The following is a 22,809-nucleotide window of genomic DNA, read 5'->3' as shown; positions in this document are numbered from 1 at the left end:
TGTTCAGTCTGTCCAAGAGTGTGTTAGAGAATGACAGGATACAGGTGCCCGAGAGTGTACTAGGAGTGAGCAAATGTGGGCTCGGGTGCCCAAATGATTGGTGGATGTGCCCAAGTATTTACATGGAGGTGTCCACGAGTGTGATAGGTGAAGGTATGTAGTGCTAGGGGGGCTCAGTACATGAAAGAGGTAACAAGGAGAGTAATCAGTGTGCTGGTACTGTCCAAAAAAGTACTAGAGAATGGCAAGGGTATACTACGGGTGGCTAGGAGTGTGCCGGGAGTGATGAAATATGTGATTGGTATAACAAAGTGTGTACCAGGGCTGCCCTAGAGTTTTCTAAGGGTGGCCAAGTGTGGTACTACTTTGCACAAATGCGATCATGGAGGGCCCAGAATGTGTTCGATGTGCCCAAGAATGTGCTGGGGGTGCCAAAGTGTGTGGTAGGACTGCGCAGGTGCTATGGATGCCTAATTGAGTGTTAGAGGTGACCAAGAATGTGCGAGGGGATGGCAGGAGGGTGACAGGGTGTCCAGGTGTCTGCTAGAGCTGCCCAAAAGTGGGCTACTTTGTCCAACTATGTGCTAGAACTGCCCAAATAGGTGGTAAGGGTGCGCAAGTGTGTGCAAGGTGATGGCAAATGTGTCCTACGAGTGCCCAAAACGTTCTAGGTTAGCTCAAGTGTGTGATAAGGGTACCAAGAACGGTTCTGAGTACCCAGTGTGTACTCGGGGATGGTAAGTGCTTGTTAGTGGCTTCCAAGAGTGTGCTGGAGTGCACAAGAGTGTGCTAGGGGAGACCGCTGCGTGATAGAGCTGCCAAGGAAGGTGATCAGTATGGCCAGAGTGTGCTAGGCTTGTGCAAGAGTGTGCTAGAGAATGACAAGTGTGTACTACGGGCGCCCTACAGTGTGCTAGCAGTGAGCAAGTATGTGCTAGGTGTGACCAATTATGTGCTTGGGATACCCAAGATTTTGATAGTGGTGCCGAAGGGAGTGCTAGGGGTTCCCAAGAGTGTACGAGGGGTGCCCAAAACTATACCTGGGGATGGCAAGAGTGTGTCAGTAGGGTCTAAGTGTGTTCTAGGGCAGCCCAGTGTGTGATAGAGGTGCCAGCAAGAGCGAACAGTGTGCCCAGAATGTGCTAGGTTATTCCACGAATGAATGTTAGTGAATGACAGGAGTGTGCTTACAGTTGCTCAAGAGTGCACTAGGTGTGAGCAACATGTGCTTGGGGTGCCCAAGACTTTTCTAGGGTTGACCAAACATGCGCTAGGTGATGGCAAGTATCTGCTAGAGGTGACCGAGAGTGGGTGAGTTTGCTCATAAGTGCTCCGTGTGCCCAGAGTGTGATAGGCGTGTCCATGTGTGAGCTATGGGTACCCAGGAGCGTGCTATGGGTGAAGGAATGAGCGGCAGGGGTGCCCTCGAGTGTACTAGAGTTGTCCAGAGCGAGATAGGATTGCCCAAGGGTGTAATAGTTGTGTGCAAGGAGTGCCAGGGGTGCCCAAGGGGGCACTTGGGATGACCACAGTGTGCTGTGGTGCCGAAGAGTGGTGTGGGGTACCAATGACTGTTCTCAGGCATGGCAACAGGGTGCCAGTGGTGTCCAAGAGTGTGCTGTGGGGCCCAAGAGTGTGTTAGGTGAGCCCAGAATGTGATAGACGTGCCAAAGAGCGTAATAAGAGTGCACAGACTGTGATAGGGTTATTTAGGAGTGTACTAAAGAATGGTAAAGTGCAAGAAGGGTGCCAAAACGTGTGCTAGGAGTGAGCAAATTGTTGGTAGGTGTGCCCAAGTGTATGTGTAAGCAAACATGCTCTGGGGGATGGCAAGTATGTGCTAGGGTTTTCACGTGTCTGCCAGGGTGCCCAATAATGGGCTAGTTTGTCAAAACGTGCGCTCAGATTGCCCAGAGTGTGATAGGGGGATGACAAGTGTATCATACGACGTCCAGGTCCCTGGTAAGGGTGCCCTAGAGTGGTCGAGTTTGCGCGAATGGTGATCAGAGTGCCCAGTGTGTTCTATGAGTGAACAAGTGTGTGAAAGATGCGCCCAAGAACATGCTCCATGTGGCAAGTCATCTGCTAGAGGGTGGGAATAGTGAGCCATGGGTGACCAAGTGTGTGAATGGGTTGTGCAACTATGTGAAAGTGGATGGCAAAAGTGTGCCTGGGATGTGCAAATTGTGCAATGGTTGCCCAAGCTTGTAATAGGGGTGTCCAAGATATTGATAGGCGGGTCTAAGTGTGGACTAGCGGTGCCCAAATGTGTGTCCGGTGTGCCTACAGTCTCACAGTGTGCCTAGAGAGTATTAGGTGTGCCCACGTATGTGTTTAGAGACGGCAAGGGTGTACTAGGAGTGCCCGGATTGTGCTAGTGTTGTTCAAGAGATTGTGTACTCGGGGTGCCCAGTGTGTGCTAGGAGATAGCATGAGTATGATATGTACCCAAGAGATAGATGGAGTGCCTGACAGAATTCTAGGTGTGCCCAAGTCTGTTATTGAGGTGTCCAAAGGGGACTATGGTCTACCCACTGTGTGTTAGGTGAAGGCAGTGTGTGCTGGGAATGCCTAGATTGTGCTAGGGTTGTTCAAATGAGTGATAAGGGTGCCCCAGAGTTCATGAGGGGTGCCCAAGAGTGAGCTAGGGATGACCAGTGCATGCTAGATGTGCCAAAGCGAGTTCTCAGTTTTCACATAGTGTGCTAGGCCCGGCCAAGGGTGGGATAGAGAATGACAAGTGTGTGCTCAGGGTGCCCAAAGGTATGCTAAGAGTGATCAAGTGTGTGTTAGATATCCCCAAGACTGTGCTCGGAGTGACCAAACATCTGCTAGGGAATGACAAGCGTGTGCTCGAGGCCCAAGTGTCTGCTAGGGTTGTCCAAGAGTGGGCTCGTTTGCCCAAATGTGCCCTTGGAGTGTCCAGAGAGTGATTGGTGTGCCCAAGAAGGTGCAAGGGCAATCCAAGATTCCTAGAGGTGCCCAAGTGTGTACTGGGGTATCCAAGAATGTACTGAGGGATGTCAAGTGTGTGCAAGTGGAGCCCAGTGTGTGCGGGAGTGGCAATGAGCGTGCTCAGTTTCCCAAGAGTGTGTGAGGATTATTCAAGCATGTGCTAGAGACTGACAAGAGTGTTCTACAGGTTCCCAAGAGCTTGCTAGGAGTGAGCAAGTGTGTGCTATGTTGCCCACGTCCATGCCAGGGGTGTCGAAGAGCGTACATGGGATGCTCAAGACTGTGTATGTTGATGGCAAGCATGTGATAGATGTGCCCAAAAGCATGGTATTGGTGCCCAAGTATGTGATGGGGTGTACCAAGATTGCAACAGGGGTGCCCAAGACTGTACGGGGTGATAGCAAGTGTGTGCCATGAGTGCCCTGAATGTTCTAAGGTTGCCCAAGTGTGTAAAGGGTGTGCCAAAGAGTGTAATTTGGAATCACAAGATTGTGCCAGTAGTGCCCAAGTGTGTTCTCGGTGTCCCAAGTGTGTTCTCGGTGTGCCCAAGTGTGTTCCAGGTGCCCAAGAATGTGCTAGGGGATGGCAAGAGGAAATAGGTGTGCCCAACAGAGTGCAGGTGTGGCCAAACGTGTTCTAAGGGTGCCCATTGGTGCGTGATAGGAGTGCCAAGGCGTGCACTGGGGGTGGTCAAGTGGGTGCTAGGGGTTATTGCCGTGTGATAGCGGTGACCAAGCTTGTGCATGGGATCGCAGCAGTCTGCCAGGAATGTCCAAGCTTGTGATAGGGTTGCAAAAGTGCATCCTAGGGGTGCCCAAGTGTGTGATGGATGATGGCAAGAGTGTGATAGGTTCTGTAGGGGTGTCCAAGAGCATGCTGGAGTTCCCAAATGTCTTCCATGGGGGGCCCAAGTTTTGTGGTAGCTGAAGGCAAGTCTGTGATAGGAGTACCCAGGAGTGTAGTAGGGGTATACAGTGTGTACTAGAGGTGCTGAAGAGATTGATCAGTGTGCACAGTGCGTGACAGAGCTGTCCAAGACTGTGTTAAAGATTCACCACAGTGTCCAAGGTTGTGCTGGGATTGAGCAGGTGTGTGCCAGGTATGCCCAAGACTCTGCTAATAGTAACCAGACATCTGCTTTGGGTCGGCAAATGTCTGCTAGGGCCATCCAAGAGTGGGCTAGTTTTCCCAAATGTGTGCTTGGAGTGACCAGCGTGTGCTAGGTTTGCACAAGAATGTACTAGGGCTGCCCCCGAGTGTAGCAGAGGTACCCAAGAGTGTACTTTGGGATGACAACTCTGTGCTAGTGGAGCCCAATGTGTTTTGCAGGTGACAAACAACGTGCTCAGTTTGCCCAGAGTGCCCGAGGGCTGTCCAGAGTGTGCTAGAGAATGACAACGGTGTTCTGCAGTTGGGCAAGAGTATGCTAGGAGTGAGCAAGCATGCGCAAGATGTGGCCAATAGCATGCTGGGGTGTCCAAGAACTGGTTGGGGTGCCTAGGAGTGCGCTGGATGATGCCAAGTATGTGCTAGGTGTCCCCAAGGATGTACTAGGGGTACCCAAGAGCGTGGGAGTGGCGCCCAAGTATGTGATGTGGGTTACCAAGAGTGTAATAGGTGTTCCGAAGACTGTACTTGATGATGGCAAGTGTGTGATAAGAGTGCCCTGAATATTCTAAGGTTGCTCAAGAGCATGCTAGGTGTGCAGATGAGTGTACTAGGTGTGACCGAGTATTGGAGGTGTCCCCAGGGATGTGCTTGGGGATGGAAAGAAGGGACACACCTATCAACCAGTGTGCTGTTGTGCCCAACAGTGTTCTAGGGTGCTCATGTATGTGATAGGGGTTGCGCAGTGTGTGGTAAGTGTGGCCAAACAGATGGCAGCAGTGTGTTAGGGATGCCTAAGCATGTGATAGGGTTGTAGAAGTGCTTGTTCGGGTAGCCCAAGAATATGCTCCATGAGGGCAAGAGTGTGATAGCTGCTATTGGGATGTTCAAGAGCGTGCCGGAGCGCCCAAATCTGTTCTTTGGTGTGCTCAAGTGCTCGACAGGCCCAAGTGGGTACTTGGTGTGCCCAGTGATTGTTAGGGGTGCCCAGGTGAGTGCTAACTGAAGGTGACTGCATGCCAGGAGTGCCCAGATTGTAATGGGGGTTTTCAAGTGTGTGCTACGTGGCCCAAGAGTTTAGTAGGGGTTCTCAGTGTGATAGGGGTACATAGTGTGAACTAGAGGTGCCAATGAGATTGCTCAGCGTGTCCAGAGTGTGATAGAGCTGTCCAAATGTCTGCTAAAGAAAGACAAGAGTGTGCTACGGGCACCCAAGTGTGTGCAACGAGTGAACAAGTGTGAGATCGAAGTGCTGAAAGGGAACATTTGTGTGGCAAGTGTGAGTTAGGTGAAGACAAGTGTGTGCTAGGAGTTCCCAGATTTTGCTAGGTTTGTTCAAGTATGTTATAGGGGTGCCCAGAGGGTGCTACACAGCCCCAGTACCTACTATACTTGACAAAGAGAGTAATCGGTGTGCCCAGATTGTGATTGGGGTGTCCAGGATTGTGATACAGAATGACAAGATTGTGCTACGTGTGCCCAAGAGCTTTATAGGAGTGAGCAAGTGTGTCATAAGTGTTCCCAAGAATGTGATAGGGGTGCCCACGAGTTTGGTAGCAGTGCCCAAGAAGTGGAATAGTGGTGGCAAGTGTGTGCTATGAGTGCCCACAATGTTCTAGGTTTTCCCAAGCGTATAACAGGTGTGCCGGAGAGTGCCGTGGGAAGCCCAAGATTGTTCTTGGGAATGGCAAGAATGCATCAGTTGTATCAAAGAGTTGTCAGGGGTGCACAAGAGTGTGCTAGGGGAGCACAGTGTGTGATAGAAGTGCCAAGGAGACTGATTAGTGTGCCCAAAGTGTGCTCGGGCTGCCCAAGAGTGTGCACGAGAGAAAGACAAGGCTGTGTTACTGGTGTCCTAGAGTGTGATAGGAGTGAGTGAGTGTGTGATAGGTTTTTTTGCTTTTTTTTAGTTTTTAGAGATACAGCACTGAAACAGGCCCTTCGGCCCACTGAGTCTGTGCCGACCATCGACCACCCATTTATACTATCCCTACCCTAATTCCATATTCCTACCACATCCCCACCTGTCCCTATATTTCCCTACCACCTACCTATACTAGGGACAATTTATAATGGCCAATTTTCAGACCAACATGCAAGTCTTTTGGCTTGTGGGAGGAAACCGGAGCACCCGGAGAAAACCCACGCAGACACAGGGAGAGCTTGCAAACTCCACACCGGCAGTACCCAGAATTGAACCCGGGTCGCTGGAGGTGTGAGGCTGCGGTGCTAACCATTGCGCCACTGTGCCGCCCGATAGGGTTACTACCAAGAGCATGCTAGGGGTGCCCACGATCGTTCTACATGTGCCCAAGAGTGTTGCAGATGTGGCCAAGAGAGTGCTGGTGTGCCTAAGTGTATTCGAGGGTTGGCCAGTTGTGTGTTAAAGGTGATCAAGTGGGTGGTCGGTTTACCCAAGAGTGTGGTGGGGGTGGCCAAGTGTGTGTCGGTGCTGTCAAGTGTGTGCTAGGAGTGAGTGAGTGCTAGGGTTGCTCAAGAGTCGGCGAATTTGTACAAATGGGTAGTCAGTGTGTCCAGAGTCTGCGAGGTGTGCACAAGAAGGTGCTAGGGATGACCAAGAGTGTAGTAGGCGTGCCCCAAACTGTACTAGGTGACGGGAAGTGTGTGCTAGGGGTACCCAGAATGACCAAGGTTTGCCCAAGTGTGTAGTAGAAGTGCCTAAGTTGGTGATGTGTGTTCCCAAGTGTGTACTAGGGGTGCCCAAGTGTGCACTTGGCATGCCCAAAATGTGCCAGTGGTGTCTATGAGCGTTGTGGTGTGCACAAGAGTGCGCCAGGGGAGCCCAGTGCGTGCTAGAGGTAACAACGATAGTGCTGTGTACACAGAGAGTGCTTGGTGGTCCAAGAGTGTGTGCTAGAAAATGACAAGAGTGTTCTACAGGTGCGCAAGTGTGTGAAACGAGTGGGCAAGTGTTTGCTAGGGATGCCCAGGAACATTTAGTTGTGCGCAAGAGTGTTCTAGGTGTGTCCAGTAGTGTAATAGGGATGACCAAGTGTGTGCCAGTGTGTACCAAACATGTACTAGGGGATTGCAAGTATGTGTTAATGTTTTCAAGTGTCTGCTATGTGTGCTCAAGATTGGGCTAGTTTGCCGAAATGTGTGTTCAGTGATTCCAGAATTTGCTAGGACTGAGCAAGTGGGTATTTGAGGTGCCCAAGAGCATGCTGGGGTGGGGTGGGGCGGGGGGAGGATTTTAAGGGTGGCCAAGAATGTGCTAGAGGACGGCAAGAGTGTAACAGGTGTGCTCAAGAGGGTGCCCCAAATTGTGCTGAGGGTGCCCAGAATTGTTCTGCATGTGCCCAGGAGTGTGCTTGGTGATGGCAAGTGTATGCTTGGTGTGTCCAGAATGTGATAGGGTTTCCCAACCGTGTGATAGTGGTGTCCAAGAGTGCGACGTTGTTCCCAAGATTGTAGTAGGTTAAGGCAATGTGTGCCACGAGTGCCTAGATTGTGGTAGGATTGTTCAAGTATGTCATAGGGGTGCCCAGAGGGCGATAGGTCTTTCAAGAGTGTGATACAGAATGACAAGAGTGTGCTACGTATGCCCAAGTGTGTGATAGGAGTGAGCATGTTTGTGACAGGTGTTCCCAAGAATGCGATAGGGGTGTCAATGAGTTTGGTAGTGGCGCTCAAGAGTGTGATGGAAGTGCCCAAGAGTGTTCTAGGTTTTTCCAACAGTGTATTAGGCGATGGCATGTGGGTGAAATGAGTGCCCACATTGTTCTAGGGTTGCCCAAGAGTGCAATGTGTGTGCCAGAGTGTACTGTGGTGTGCTCAAGTGTGTACTTGAGGATGGCAAGTGTGTGCCAGTTGTCTCAATATGTGTGCAGGGGTTAACAGCACTGTGCTAGGGGAACACAGTGCGTGATAGATGTGCCAAAGAGATTGATCAGAGTGTCCAGAGTGTGCTAAGTTTGTCCAAGATTATGTGCTGGAGAAAGACAAGGGTGTGCTGCAAGTGCCCAAGAGTGTGATAGGAGTGAGCAAGTGTGTGATATGCGTGCCCACTAGCATGCTACAGGTGCCCACAATCGTTCTAGGTTTACCCAAGGTTGTTGTAGGTGTGTCCAAGAGACTGCTGTTGTGCCCAAGTGTGTTCATGGCTTGCCCAGGTGTGTGTTAAAGGTGGCCAAGGTCGTGAGCAGTGTGCCCAGGAGAGCGGTAGAGGTGGCCAAGTGTGTACTAGGTGATGGAAACTGTGTGATAGGAGTGCCCAGATAGGGCTAGGTTTGTTCAAGAGTGTGCCATGGGTCCACAAGTGTCAGATAATGGTGACCAAGAATGTGATAAGGTAGCCCAGAGAGGAATAGGGGTACCCAAGTGTGTGAAAGGGATGCCCAAGAGTGTTACTTCTGTACCAAGGTGGGGCTAGTATTGCCAAAAGTGTGCCTCTCATGCCTGGATTGTTCTTGTTGTGCCCAAGAACGTTCCATGCGTCCGTAAGGAGTAACAGAAATGCAGAGTACTGGGCTAATGGGAAGATTCTTGGTAGTGTAGATGAACAGAGAGATCTTGGTGTCCAGGTGCATAAATCCCTGAAGGTTGCTAACCAGGTTAATAGGGCTGTTAAGAAGGCATATGGTGTGTTAGCTTTTATTAGTAGGGGGGTCGAGTTTCGGAGCCACGAGGTCATGCTGCAGCTGTACAAATCTCTGGTGAGACCGCACCTGGAGTATTGCATGCAGTTCTGGTCACTGCATTATAGGAAGGATGTGGAAGCTATGGAAAGGGTGCAGAGGAGATTTACTAGGATGTTGCCTGGTATGGAGGGAAGGTCTTACGAGGAAAGGCTGAGGGACTTGAGGTTGTTTTCGTTGGAGAGAAGGAGGAGGAGTGGTGACTTAATAGAGACATATAAGATAATCAGAGGGTTAGATAGGGTGGATAGTGAGCGTCTTTTTCCTCGGATGGTGATGGCAAATACGAGGGGACATAGCTTCAAGTTGAGGGGTGATAGATATAGGACAGATGTGAGAGGTAGTTTCTTTACTCAGAGAGTAGTAAGGGCGTGGAACGCCCTGCCTGCAGCAGTAGTAGATTCGCCAACTTTAAGGGCATTTAAGTGGAGATTGGATAGACACATGGATGAAAATGGAACAGTGTAGGTCAGATGGTTTCACAGGTCGGCGCAACATCGAGGGCCGAAGGGCCTGTACTGCGCTGTAATGTTCTAATTCTAATTCTAAGAGTGAGCAATGGGAAGGCAGCAGTGTGATGATGGTGCTCAAGCATATGCTAGTGTTACAAAATTGAGTGTGATTGGTGATGGCAAGTGTGTGCTAAGAGTGCCCAGGTTGTACTTGGGTTGCCCAAACGTGTGATAATAGTGTCCAAGTGTGTGCTAGCTATGCACAGAAGTATGCTACGGGTGAGCCGTGTATGCTAGAGGTGCCAAAGCGCGTGCTCAGTGAGCCTATTTGTGATAGGGGTGCAGATGAATGTCCAAGGTGTGCTGAAGTGTGTTCTAAGTGTGCCCAAGAGTGTGCGAGGATGTGCCCAGTGTGTGCTAGATGTACCAAGGATGTACTCAGTTGCCCAACAGTATGCGAGGACTGTCCAAGAATGTGCTAGAGAATAATAGGTGTGTGCTACGGGTGCCCAAGACTGCTAGGCATCATCAAGCATGTGCCAGGGGAGAGCAAGTGTGTGCTTGGGCGTCCAACTGTCTGCACGTGCTGCCCGAGTGTGGGCAGCTTTGCCCAAACGTGTGTTTCGAGTGCCCAGAGTGTGCGAGGTCTCCCAAGAAGATGCGAGGGCTACCTAAGACTGTGGTAGAGGTGCCCAAGTGTGTATTCGGGCTGCCCAAGCGTCTACTAGCATGCCCAAGAGTTTACTAGTGGTGCCCGAGAGTGTGCTAAGTTGTGGGAGGTGTGTGCTAGGATTGCCCAGAATGTTCTGGGATTACCCAAGTGTGTGGCAGGGGTACCCAGGTGTGTGAATGGAAGACCCGACGGCGTACTAAGGGTGCCCAAGTGTGCACTAGTAGCGCCAAGATTATGATAGTTGTGCCGAAGCGTGTTCTGGGTGAAAAACAGTGTTCTGGAGTACCCAGGAGTCTACAAGGGGATGGCAAGTGTGTGCCAGTGATTTCCAAGTGCGTGCTGAGTTGCACAAGAGTGTGCGACAGGAACCCTGTGCGTGTTGGAGGTGACAAAGAGCGTGCTCAGTTCACCCAGAGTCTGCTCGGGTTGGCCAAGAGTGTACTAGAGAATGACAAGGGTGCTCTATCGGTGTACAAGAGTGAGCTAGGAACGACTAATTCTGTGCTAGGTATGCCCAAGAGCATGCTATGGGTGACCAAGAACATTCTATGGGTGCCCAAACGCGCGCTAGGTGACGGTAATTGCGTTATAGCTGTGCCCAAGTATGTAATAGGACTGCCCAAGAGTGTGATAGTTGTGTCCAAAAGAGTGATCATTGTGCCGAAGAGTGTACAAGGGGTGCCCAAGGCTGTATTAGGGATGGCAAGTGTGCGCTAGGAGCAGCCTGAATACTCTCTGCTTGCCCATGAGCGTGGCAGGGGAGTCCAGAGTGAATATATGAGCCTAAGAGATTATTCGGGTATTGCAAGTGTGTGACAGTGCTGTCCAAGAGCATGATAGTGGTGCTCAAGAGTTTTCCAGGTGAGCCCAAGGATATTCTAGGTGTGCCCAAGTGTGTTGTAGAGGATGGTAAGAGTGTGCTAGGTATGTCCAACAGTGTGCTGGTGTGTCAAAAGTGTCCAGGGTTGTGCTAGCTGTGCCAAAGCATGTACGAGGGGTGACCATATCTGTGCTAGGGGTGATCAGAGTATAATACGGATGGCCAAACATGTGCGAAGGGAGGGCTAGAGTGTGCAACGTTTGTCCAACAGAGTGCTGGTGAGCCCAAAAGTGTTCTAGAGGTACCCAAGGGTGTGATTGATGTGCCCAAGCATGTAGTTTGGCTGACCAAATGGGTGCTAGGGGCGCTCAGAGAGCATTAGGGGTTTCCAAACATGCGATTGGGGATAGCAGGGGTGTGTGAGGATATCCAAGTCAAACAACCCTTCGGCCCACCGAGTCCGTGCCGACCAACAACCACCCATTTATACTAATCCTGCATTAATCCCCTATTCCCGATCACATCCCCACCATTGTCCTACCACCTACCTCCACTAGGAGCAATTTACAATGGCCAATTTACTGATCAACCTGCAAGGCTTTGGCTGTGGGAGGAAACCAGAGCACCCAGCGGAAACCCACGCAGTTACAGGAAGAACTTGCAAACGCCACACAGGCTATACCCAGAACCGAACCTCGGTCGCTGGAGCTGACAGGCAGCGGTGCTAACCACTGTGCCGCCGCTGCGCGTGCAATGGGTGTCAATTTGGGGATAGGGTTGCCGAAATCTATGCTTGGTGTGCCGAAAAAATGCTATGGATGCCCATGAGTCAGCTAGGGGATGGTAGCAGTGTGCTAGTGATGCCCAAACGTGTGCTAGGCTTGCAGAAGTGTGTTCTAGGGGTGACCATGGAGGGGGATACGTGATGGCAAGTGGGTGCTAAGAGCGTCCAGATAGTGCTAGGCATGCCCAATCGTGTGATAGTGGTGTCCAGGAGTGTGATGGGATGCAAAGAACTGTAATAGGTGTGCCCAGTGTATGCCAACGGTGACAAAGAAGTGCTCAGTGTGCCCAGAGTGTGCAAGGGATAAAGAAGTATATGCCAGGTGTGTGTGCCCAACAGTGTTCTAAGTATGACCAAGAATGTTCTAGGAAATAGAAAGTGTATAATGGGGTGAGCAAGAGTATACTGGAGTGCACAGATGTGTACTTGGGATATCCAAGTGTGTATTCGAGATGCCCAAGCGGTTTCTTGGTGTGCCCAAGTGTCTTAAGGCGTCCAAGTGTGTGCGAGGTGAGGGCAACTGTGTGAAAAGTGTAACCAGATTGTGCTCAGGTTTTTCAGGTGCATGCTAGGCGTGTTTAAGTCTGTACTAGGGGTGATCCGTGGGTGATTGAGGTTCCAAAGAGTAATCAGTGTGCACAGAGTGTGATCGAGCTGAGCAAGAGTGCACTGGAGAATAACAAGGGAGTGCTACGTGTGACTAAGAGTAATCTAGGTGTGCACTAGTGAGTGCCAGGGGAGCCCAGTGTATGATAGAGGTGCCGAAGTGTATGCTCTGTTTGCCCAGAGCATACTGGAGAATGACAAGTGTATTCTATTGGTGTCCAGGATTGTGCTAGGAGGGCCCAAATTTTGCGAAGGTCGTGATAGGGGTGACCAAGAATGTACTAGGGGCGCCCAGAGTGTGCGAGGTATTCTCAGTGTGTGAGAAAGGTACCATGGAGAGTGATCAGTTTTCCCAAAGCGTACTAGGGTGTCAAACACTGTGATGGAGAATGACACGAGTGTTCAACGGGTGCCCAAGAGTTTGCTAGGTGTGAGCAAGTGCGTCATAGGGGTGCCCAAGACTGTGATAAGGGTGACCAAACATGTGCTAGCCTGTCCAAGTGTCGGCTACAGCTGCCCAGGTTTAGATTTTTTTTAGATTTAGATTTAGAGATCCAGCACTGAAACAGGCCCATCGGCCCACCGAGACTGTGCCAACCATTAACTACCCATTTATACTAATCCTACACTAATCCCATATTCCTACCACATCCTCACTTGTCCCGATAGTCCCCTACCACCTACCTATACTAGGGGCCATTTATAATGGCCAATTTACCAATCAACCTGCAAGTCTTTTGGCTGTGGGAGGAAACCGGAGCACCGGTTAGAGTCGCTTAAAGGTTCGGCACAACATCGTGGGCCGAAGGGCCTGTACTGTGCAGTACTGTTCTATGTTCTCTGTGCTATGTGATGACAGGAGTGTGATCGTGTATACCGGTGTATGCTACTGGTGATTAGGTGTGTAATGGGTGTGTCCAAATACGTCTTTGTAGTGCCAAGAGTGTGCCCACGAGTGCACCCGAGGTGTCTAAGAGTGATCTGGGGGATGCCAGCAGTATGATAGGCGTGCTCAAGCGTTTGTTAGGCTTGCCGAAGTGTGTCCTAGTGGTACTCAAGTGTGTGATAGGTGATGGCAAGTGTGAGATAGGAGTGCCCAGATTGTGCTCGGGTTGTTCAAGCGCGTGCTAGAGTATGAAAGCTGCTAGGGTCCCCATGAGCGTGATAGTGGTAACCAGGAGAGTACCAGTGGTGTGCAGTGTGTGAGAGGGGTGCCCAATTATGTGCTAGGGGTAAGCAAGTGTGTCATCGGTGTGCTTAAAGTGTGATAGGGGTGTCGAAGCATATGCTAGGGGATGGCAGGAGTGTGCTACTGTTTCAATATGTGCGCTAGGGTATCCCAAATGTGTGTTTGTGCCCAGAGAGCGCTCGGTGTGGCCAGGAAGGTGCCAATGGTGCTCATGAGTGAGCTAGGGATGGCAGCAGTATGCTCGGAGTGCCCGAGTGTGCTGGGTTGCAGAAATGTGTCCTAAGGGTGCCCAAACGTGGGGTTGGTGATGGTATGTGAGTTCTAGGTGTGTCCAGATTATGCAAGACTTGCCCAATTGTGTACTAGTGATTTCCAAGACTGTGAAATGGGGTGGCAAGAGTATGGAAGGGCATGGCCTCGTGTGTGCTAGGTCTACCCAAGTGCCTATTAGAGGTGCAGAAGTGTGTGCTGGGTGGCCAAGTATGTGCTGGGTATTCAAATGTGTGCTGGGTGACCAAGTGTGTGCTGGGGTGGCCAAGTGTGTGCTAGGGCTGCCCAAGAGTGCGCTTGGTTATGGCAAGGGTGTTATACGGATGCCCACGTGTCATTAGAGGTACTGAAGAGTATGCTGGGGTGGCCAAGAGCGTGCTAGAGTATGGCAAAAGTGGGCCAGCGAAGTCCAGAGAGTATCAGGGCTTGCCAGAGTTGAAAGGTGTTCCCAGAGTGCCCAGGAGTGTGCTAGCGATGCCAAGAGCATGCTGGGTATAGCAAGAATGTACCAGGAGTGGTCAAGAGTGAGCTAGGGGTTCTCAAGAGTGTGATGGGGATTCTAGGAATATCCAGCAGTGTGTCATGGCTTGGCAACAGCCTGCTAGGGGTGTCTAGAATGCCCTAATGATGGCCAAGTGTTTGCAAGGGATGACAAAGAGTATGAGAGGAGTGCCCAAGAGTCTGCTATGGATACCCAAGAGAGGGATAGGCGTTCCCAAGTGTGTTCTACGGCTGCCAGGAGTGTTCTAGGGGATGCCCAAGAGTATGATAAGTGCGCCCAAGCATGTCCTAGCCGTGCTCAAGTGTGTGCTAATTGTGCGCAAGTAGGTTCTATGGCTTCCCAGAGTGTGATAGGAGATGGTAAGCGTATGATGGTTGTGCCCAAGAGTGTGCTTGGGGATGGGAAGCATGTGCTAGCAGAGTCTAAGAGTGTGCTAAGCGTGTCAAACAGTGTGCTACGGATGCACAAGAGTGTGCTAGGACATAACAAGAATGTACCAGGATTGCCCATGATAGTGCTCAGGGTGCCCAATATTGTGTCAGGGGATGGCAAGAACGTTTTGGATGATCCCAGCGTGTGATAGTGGAGTCCAAGCTCGTGAGAGGAGTGCCCAAGTGTGTGAAACAGCTGCCCAGAGTGTGCTCGGGCATGGCCGGAGTGTTCTGGTCATGACCAAGTGTTCCCAAGTGCAGGCCATGAGTTGGAAAGAGCGTGCTTAGAGTAACCAAGGGCGTCATAGGGGATGGCAAGAGTGTGTCAGTGGTGCTCAAGAGCATGCCAGGTGGGGTGCTCAAAAGTGTGCCAGGATTCTCAAGTGTGATAGCTGATGTCAAAAGTGCGACATGTGTCCTTAAGTGTGTGATGGGGGGTGGTAACAGAGTGCAGTGAATGGCAAGAGTGTCCTCGGGGATACCATATAATTGGATTTTTGTGACCTCGAATGTGCTAGTAGTGTCCAAGTCTGTTCGATGGTTGCCCAAGCGTCTACTAGGAGGGTCCAAGAGTGCGCCATGGGCACCCACCTGTGCAAGAGGGTGAGCAAGAGAGTGTGAGTGGTGGACAAGAGAGTGCTAGGGTTGCACAAGTGTGATATGTGTGCCCAAGAGTGTAATAGGTGTACCCAAGATCGTGCTCGGAGTGTCAAAATGTTTGTTTGGGGTGCCCAACAGTGTGATAGAGGTGCCCAAGCATATGCTAGGGATGGAAAGAGTGTGCATGGGGATGGCAAAAGTGTTGTGTGTGTGCCAAACAGAGTGGTAGGTGTGACAAAGAGAGTGCTAGGGATGTCCAAGTGTATGTCCGGGATGTCCAAGAGTGTGATTGGGTTCTCAATAGCGTGGTAGGGTCTGGCAAGAGGGTGACAGTGGGGGCCAAGAGGGTGCCAGGGTGCCCTAGTATGGTAGAAAATGGCAAGAGTTAGCTAGGGGTGCCCAAGAGTGTCACAGGTGGTAACAAATGTGCTGGAAGTGCCCAAGAAATGGAAAGGCGTTCGAAAGAGTATGCTGGGGGATGGCAAGACTGCATTAGGGGTGCGCAAGTGTGTGTCAGGGGGTGGCAATATTGTACATGAGGTGCCCAGAAATTTCTATGAGTACTCAAGAGTGCGGGGTGGCTAACTCTTGCCATTCCCTAACATACTCGGGCACCCTGGCACACTCTTGGCCCCCACTGTCACCCTCTTGCCAGACCCTATCATACTCTTGAGTACCCAGTCATACTCTTGGACATCCCAGACATACACTTGGACATACCTAGCAGTCTCTTCGTCACACCTATCATTCTGTCAGGCACACGAACAACACTCTTGCCAAGAGTGTGCTGTGGGTATCCAAGAGTGAGTTTCGTATGCCAAAGGGTGTGGTCAGGGAAGGCGAGTGTAGGCTAGTGGCATCCAAGAGTGCGAGGGGATGGCAAGAATATGATAGCAGATTGCAAGATGTATTAGATGTGCCCTCGTGTGTGGTATGGGTGCCCAGGAGTGTGATAAGGGTGAACAAGAGTGTGCGAGGGAATGGCAAGAGAGTGCAAGGGGGTGCACAGGATCGTGATGGGGGTAGGCAAGAGATTGCTAGGGGTACCTGAACGTGTGACAGCTGTGCCCAAGTGTTGCTAGGAGTGCCCAAGAATGTGCTTGGGGATGTCAAGACTGTGCGCGACGATGGCAAGAGAGTGTTCAGAGTGCCTAAAGTGTGCTAGGGCTAACGAGGAGTGTGATAGGTCTGTTCAAGTGTTTGTCAGGGATGTCCAAGAGTGTGCTCGGGTGCCCAAGAGTGTAATAGGTTATGGCAAGAGTTCGATAGAGTATGGCAAGACAGTACTAGGGGTGCCAGTAGTGTGCCAAGGGTGACCACGAGTTTGTTTGGAAATGGCAAGAGTTTTCTAGGGGTGCCCAAGAGTGTGCCCCTGGATCATGACCACACCACCGAACATCAAGTCACTGTCACAAAGGTTGGTGGAGTTGCGGGTAATGATAAGGATTGTCAGAGGATGCAGCAGGATTTAGATCGGTTGGAGACTTGGGCGGAGAAATGGCAGATGGAGTTCAATTCAGACAAATGTGAGGTAATGCATTTTGGAAGGTCTAATGCAGGTGGGAAGTATACAGTAAATGGCAGAACCCTTAGGAGTATTGACAGGCACAGAGATCTGGGCGTACAGCTCCACAGGTCACTGAAAGCGTCAACGCAGGTGGATAAGGTAGTCAAGAATGCATACGGCATGCTTGCCTTCATCGGTCGGGGCATAGAGTATAAAAATTGGCAAGTCATGTTGCAGCTGTACAGAACCTTAGTTCGGCCACACTGAGAATATTGCGTGCAATTCTGGTCGCCACACTACCAGAAGGACGTGAAAGCTTTGGAGAGGGTACAGAGGAGGTTTACCAGGATGTTGCCTGGTCTGGACGGCATTATCTATGAGGAGTGGTTGGAAAATCTCGGATTCTTTACAATGGAACGACGGAGGTGGAGGGGCGACATGATAGAGGTTTACAAAGTTTGAGCGGCATGGACAGAGTGGATAGTCAGAAGCTTTCTCCCAGGGTGGAAGAGTCAGTTACTGGGGGACATAGGTTTAAGGTGCGAGGGGCAAAGATTAGATGAGATGTGCGAGGCAGGTTTTTTACACAGAGGGTGGTGAGTGCCTGGAACTTGCTGCCAGGGGAGGTGGTGGAAGCAGATACGATAGCGATGTTTAAGAGACATCTTGACAAATATATGAATAGGAACGGAATAGAGGGATATGGGCCCAGGAAGTACAGAAGGTGTTAGTTTAGGCAGGCATCAAGATCGGCGCAGGCTTGGAGGGCCGAAAGGCCTGTTCCTGTGGTGTAATGTTCTTTGTTCTTTGTCCACCGGACTGTCACTGACATCAACTCCTCAGGAGATCTTCCCTCTACAACTTCCAACCAAATAGTTCTACAACCCCGGACAGCCCGCATATCCTTCCTTCCTAAAATCCACAAACAGGACTGTCCTGGCATACTCATCGTTTCAGCCTGTTCCTGCCCCACTGAACCTATTTCTTCCTATCTTGACTCCGCTGGTCCAATCTCTTCCTACCTACATTTGTGATTCTTCTGTCGCCTTGCATCCTTTTGGCAATATCCAGTTTGCTGTCTCTAATATCCTCCTGTTCATTCTGGACGTCCAATCTCTCTACATCTCCATGCCTCACCAGGGCGTTTTGAGGGCTCTCCACTTTCTCCTTGAACAGACGCCCAACCAGTCCACATCGAGCACCACCCTCCTCTGCCTGCCTGATGTTGTTGTTACATTGAACAACTTCTCCTTCAAGTCCACTCACTTCCTTCAAGTAAAAGGTGTTGCTATGGTACCCGCATGGGTCCTAGATATGGAACATAGATCATAGAACAGTACAGCACAGTACAGGCCCTTCGATCCACGATGTTGTGCCGAACCTTTAACCTACTCTAAGATCTAAGTAACCACCTACCCTTCATTCTACTATCATCCATATGCCTATCCAAGAGTCACTTAAATGCCCCTAATGTATCTGCTTCTACTACCACCGCTGGCAGCGCATTCCACGCACCCACCACTCTCTGTGTAAAGAACCTACCTCTGACATCTCCCCTAACCCTTCCTCCAATCACCTTAAAATTATGCCCCCTGGTGATAGCCCTTTCCACCCTGGGAAAAAGTCTCTGACTATCCACTCTATCTATGCCTCTCATCATCTTGTACACCTCTATCAAGTCACCTCTCATCCTTCTTCGCTACAATGAGAAAAGCCCTAGCTCCCTCAATCTTTCTTCATAGGACATGCCCTCCAGTCCAGGCAGCATCCTGGTAAATCTCCTCTGCACCCTCTCTAAAGCTTCCACATCCTTCCTATAATGAGGCGACCAGAACTGAACACAATATTCCAAGTGTGGTCGAACCAAGGCCTTATAGAACATAGAACATTACAGCGCAGTACAGGCCCTTCGGCCCTGAATGTTGCGCCGACCTGTGAAACCATCTGACCTACACTATTCCATTTTCATCCATATGTCTATCCAATGACCACTTAAATGCCCTGAGAGCTGCATCATTAGCTCGCGGCTCTTAAATTCAATCTCCCTGTTAATGAAAGCCAATACACCATACGCCTTCTTAACAGTCCTATCAACGTGGGTGGCAACTTTGAGCGATCTATGGACATGGACCCCAAGATCCCTCTATTCGTCCACAGTACCAAGAATCCTGTCTTTAAGCCTGTATTCCGCATTCAAATACGACCTTCCAAAATGAATCACTTCACACTTTTCCAGGTTGAACTCCATCTGCCACTTCTCAGCCCAGCTCTGCATCCTTTCAATTTCCCTTTGCAACCTACATCAGCCTTTCACACTATCCACAACTCCAGCAACCTTCGTGTCATCGGCAAACTTGCTAACCCAGCCTTCCACTTCCTCATCCAAGTCATTTATAAGAATCACAAAGAGCAGAGGTCCCAGAACAGATCCTTGTGAACACCACCGGTCATCGAGCTCCAGGCAGAATACTTTCCATCTACTACCACCCTCTGAGTTCTATGGGTCAGCCAATTTTGTATCCAGCCAGCCAACTTTCCCTGTTTCCCATGCCTCCTTACTTTCTGAATGAGCCGAAGGGAACCTTATCAAACGCCTTGCTAAAATCCATATACACCACATCCACTGCTGTTCCTTCATCAATGTGTTTTGTCACATCTTCAAAGAATTCAACAAGGCTTGAGAGGCATGACCTGCCCCTCACAAAGCCATGCCGACTGTCTCTAATCAAACCCTGCTTTTCCAAGTAATCATAAATCCTGTCTCTCAGAATCCTCTCCAATAATTTGTCTTTTTGTGGGATATGTCAAACAATCCTTGTTCCGGTCCTACGCTGGCTCCGTCCTCCAACTCATTTTCCAGTATATTGATGAATGCATCGGTGCCGTTTCCTGCTCCCGCCCCGAACTGGAAAACTTTATCAACTTTGCTTCCAATTTCCACCCTTCTCTCACCCTTTACGTGGTCCATCTCCTACACTTCCATTCCTGTCCTCGACATCCCTGTCTCCATCTCTGGGGATAGGATGTCCACTAGTATATATTATAAGCCCGTCGACTCCCACAGCTACTTCGACTACATTTCTTCATACCTTGCCTCCTGTAAGGACACCATTCCATTCTCCCAGTGTCTCCATTTCCGACTCATCTGTTCCAATGAAATCTTGCACAATAGCACCTCGGATATATCTTCATTTTTCCTCAACCGTGGATTTGCCCCCACTGTGATTTACAGGGCTCTTATCTGAGTCCTGCCCATTTCCCGCAATTCTATCCTCACCCCTTCCCCTCCCACCTAGAACAGTTTAGTTTAGTTTAGTTTAGTGTTACAGCACTGAAACTGTGACAGGATTCCCTTTGTCCTCACATTCCACCCCACCAAACTTCACATCCAAAGGATCATTCTGTACCATTTCCGCAACCTCCAGTGTGATGCCACTACTAAACGCATCTTCCCCTCCCTTCACCTATCAGCATTCAGAAGGTATCATTCCCTCCGCGACACCTTGGTCCACTCCTCCTTATTCCCGACACCTCGTTCCCTTGCCATAGCACCTTCCCATGCAATCGCAGGAGGTGTAATACCTGCTGTTTACCTCCCCTCTCTTCACTATCCAAGGCTTTTGCCTGCTGCAGTGTTCCAGTGAACATCAACACAAACTCGAGGAGCAGCACCTGATCTTTCGATTAGGCACTATACAACCTTGCAAACTGAACATTGATTCAATAACATCAGAGCATCACTGGCCTGTTTTAATATTTTATTTTTAACCATGTGCCCGCTTTTCATGTAGTCAGACCTGCTCATTATTCTGCCATTAACACACTCTCTGGACTAATGCTTTGTATTTCACTGCAAGCATCAACACACTCTTTGACTTTGTCCCAGGAGAGGGTTGTTACTTAATTTCTCCTGCCTTATCAAACGCCTTCCCATTTGTTCTCTCCCATCCCTCCCCTTCACTCGTTGAAAACCCAACTCTTTTCCGGCGTTTGCCACTTCTGCTGAAAGGTCACAGACCTGAAACGTTAACTCTGTTTCTCTTTTCACAGATGCTGCCAAACCAGCTGAGTATTTCCAGCACTTTTGGTTTTTGTTTCAGATTTCCATCATCTGCAGTATTTTGTTTTCATCTCTCTTGCCTCTTCCGGTGTTCTTGGGTCAGAATACTAAACACAGCCTCCCATGTCTCGATCGCTTTACCAGGTCAAGATATTAAACGACGCCTCCCTCGTCTCGGCCAGTGTTACCGGGTCACAATATTAAACATCATCTCACTTTTCTTGGTCAATGTTACCGGGTCAGGATATTAAACACCATCTCCTTTGTCTTGGTCGGTATTGCAAAGTCACGATAGTAAACACTGTCTTCCTTCTCTCAATCGGTGTTGCAGGGTCAGGATATTAAACCTGCCTGTGTGGAGTTTGCAAGTTCTCCCTGTGTCTGCGTGTCTGCCAATATGTTGTTTTGCTCTGGCGAGAACCAGACTGTAAAATTTAAAACATGGAGTTCTGAGAAAGGTGGGCAGTCTTTTGAGAGGTGACAACATGTTCACGGACTTTGGACAGGATAGAGAGCATGGACATTTTTTATTTACTTGTTTATTTCGAGATACAGCACTGAAACAGGACCTTCGGCCCACCGTGACTGTGCTAAACAGCAACCAACCATTTATATACTAATCCTACATTAACCCCATATTCCATACCACGCCCTCACCATTCTCCGACCACCTACCTACACTTGGGGCAATTTATAATGGTCAATTTACCTATCAACCTGCAAGTCTTTGGCTGTGTGATGTAACCGGAGCACCCGGCGGAAACCTACGCAGACACAGAGAGAACTTACAAACTCTGCACAGGCAGTATCGAGCATTGAACCCGGGTCGCTGGAGCTGCGAGGCTGTGGTGCTAACCACTGCGCTACTGTGCCGCAGTAATTTGCAAAAATTGAAGTACCAAGTGTTTTTTTTTTGTTTTGTTTTTTGCTTTTTTAGGAGCGGAGTAATGCTGGCAGAGTTCAAGGAGAGAGGGACAGAACCTGCGGAGGAAGCACTGATAACAATATTACCTAAGGTGCGGACAGGATGAGACTTGGCACAGCCCTTCTAAACTGACAACAAGCAAAGGCTCCAGCTTTTTATTTTAGTCACTCTTTTTGGGATGCAAACATCGTTGGCCACGCCAGCATTTATTGCCCATCCCGATTTGCCCTTGAACTGAGTGGCTTGCTCAACCATTTCGGAGGGTATTTAACTTTCAACCACATAGCTGTCAGTCCGCAGTCACATGCAGAACAGACCAGGTAAGGATGGCAGTTGTTCTTCCCTAAAGGACATTAGTGAATCAGAAGGATTCTTGCAACAATAGACATTGGTTTAATGGTCACCATTAGACAACATTTTAAAACAAGATTTCTTAGTTGAATTCAAATTTCACCATTTGCCGTGGTGGTAATAGAACCCATGCCCCAGAGCATTAGCCTGTGCTATGGATTACCAGTCCAGTGGCATTACTACTACGCGACCGCTGCCAACCAAGTCTGTTGATTCCTGACACCACTGCTCTCATGCCAACATTTGTGTCTTTGGCCTTCTCCAGTGTTCCAGTGAACATCAACACAAGCTCGAGGAACAGCACCTGATCTTTCGATTAGGCACGCTACAACCTTGCAGGCTGAACGTTTAGTTCAATAACTTCAGAGCATGACTAGTCTTTTTTCAGTATTTTACTTTTTACCCGTGTGCCTGTTTTTTTTTATGTAGTCATGTAGCTGTTCATCATTCCGCTATTAACAGTCACTTTGGGCTAATGCTTTGTCTTCCACAATCATTAACACACACGTTTCTTTTGTCCCAGGGCAGCTGTGTTATGTAAACATAGTCTATACTATCAAGCACCTTCCACTTTGTTCTCTCCCACACCCCCCGCCCCCACCTACACACTCACCTTCTTATAACCTATTTCATTTCTAACCTTTGCCAGATCTGAAGAAAGGTCACAGAACTGACACGTCAACTTTGCTTCTCTCTCCACAAATGCTGCCAGAGCAGCTGAGTTTTTCCAGCACCTTTTGTTTTTGTTTTTGTTGTTGTTTCTGTTCTTTCCTGTGTAGACCCTAGCCAATCATGCTCGACCCTAATCCCTTCTCCCTACCAGCGCTACACGGTTGGACTTGTCCAGGTGTAAATCGCCTGTCTTTACCATTTTACACAGGAGGGATGCATGAGAGAGACAGAGGGAGAGAGACAGGTG

The sequence above is a fragment of the Heterodontus francisci genome, unplaced genomic scaffold (genome assembly GCF_036365525.1).
Source record: "Heterodontus francisci isolate sHetFra1 unplaced genomic scaffold, sHetFra1.hap1 HAP1_SCAFFOLD_218, whole genome shotgun sequence".
Classification (NCBI taxonomy): Eukaryota; Metazoa; Chordata; class Chondrichthyes; order Heterodontiformes; family Heterodontidae; genus Heterodontus; species Heterodontus francisci.
The sequence above is the reverse complement of the archived record's forward strand: the minus strand, read 5'-3'. Positions refer to the sequence as shown.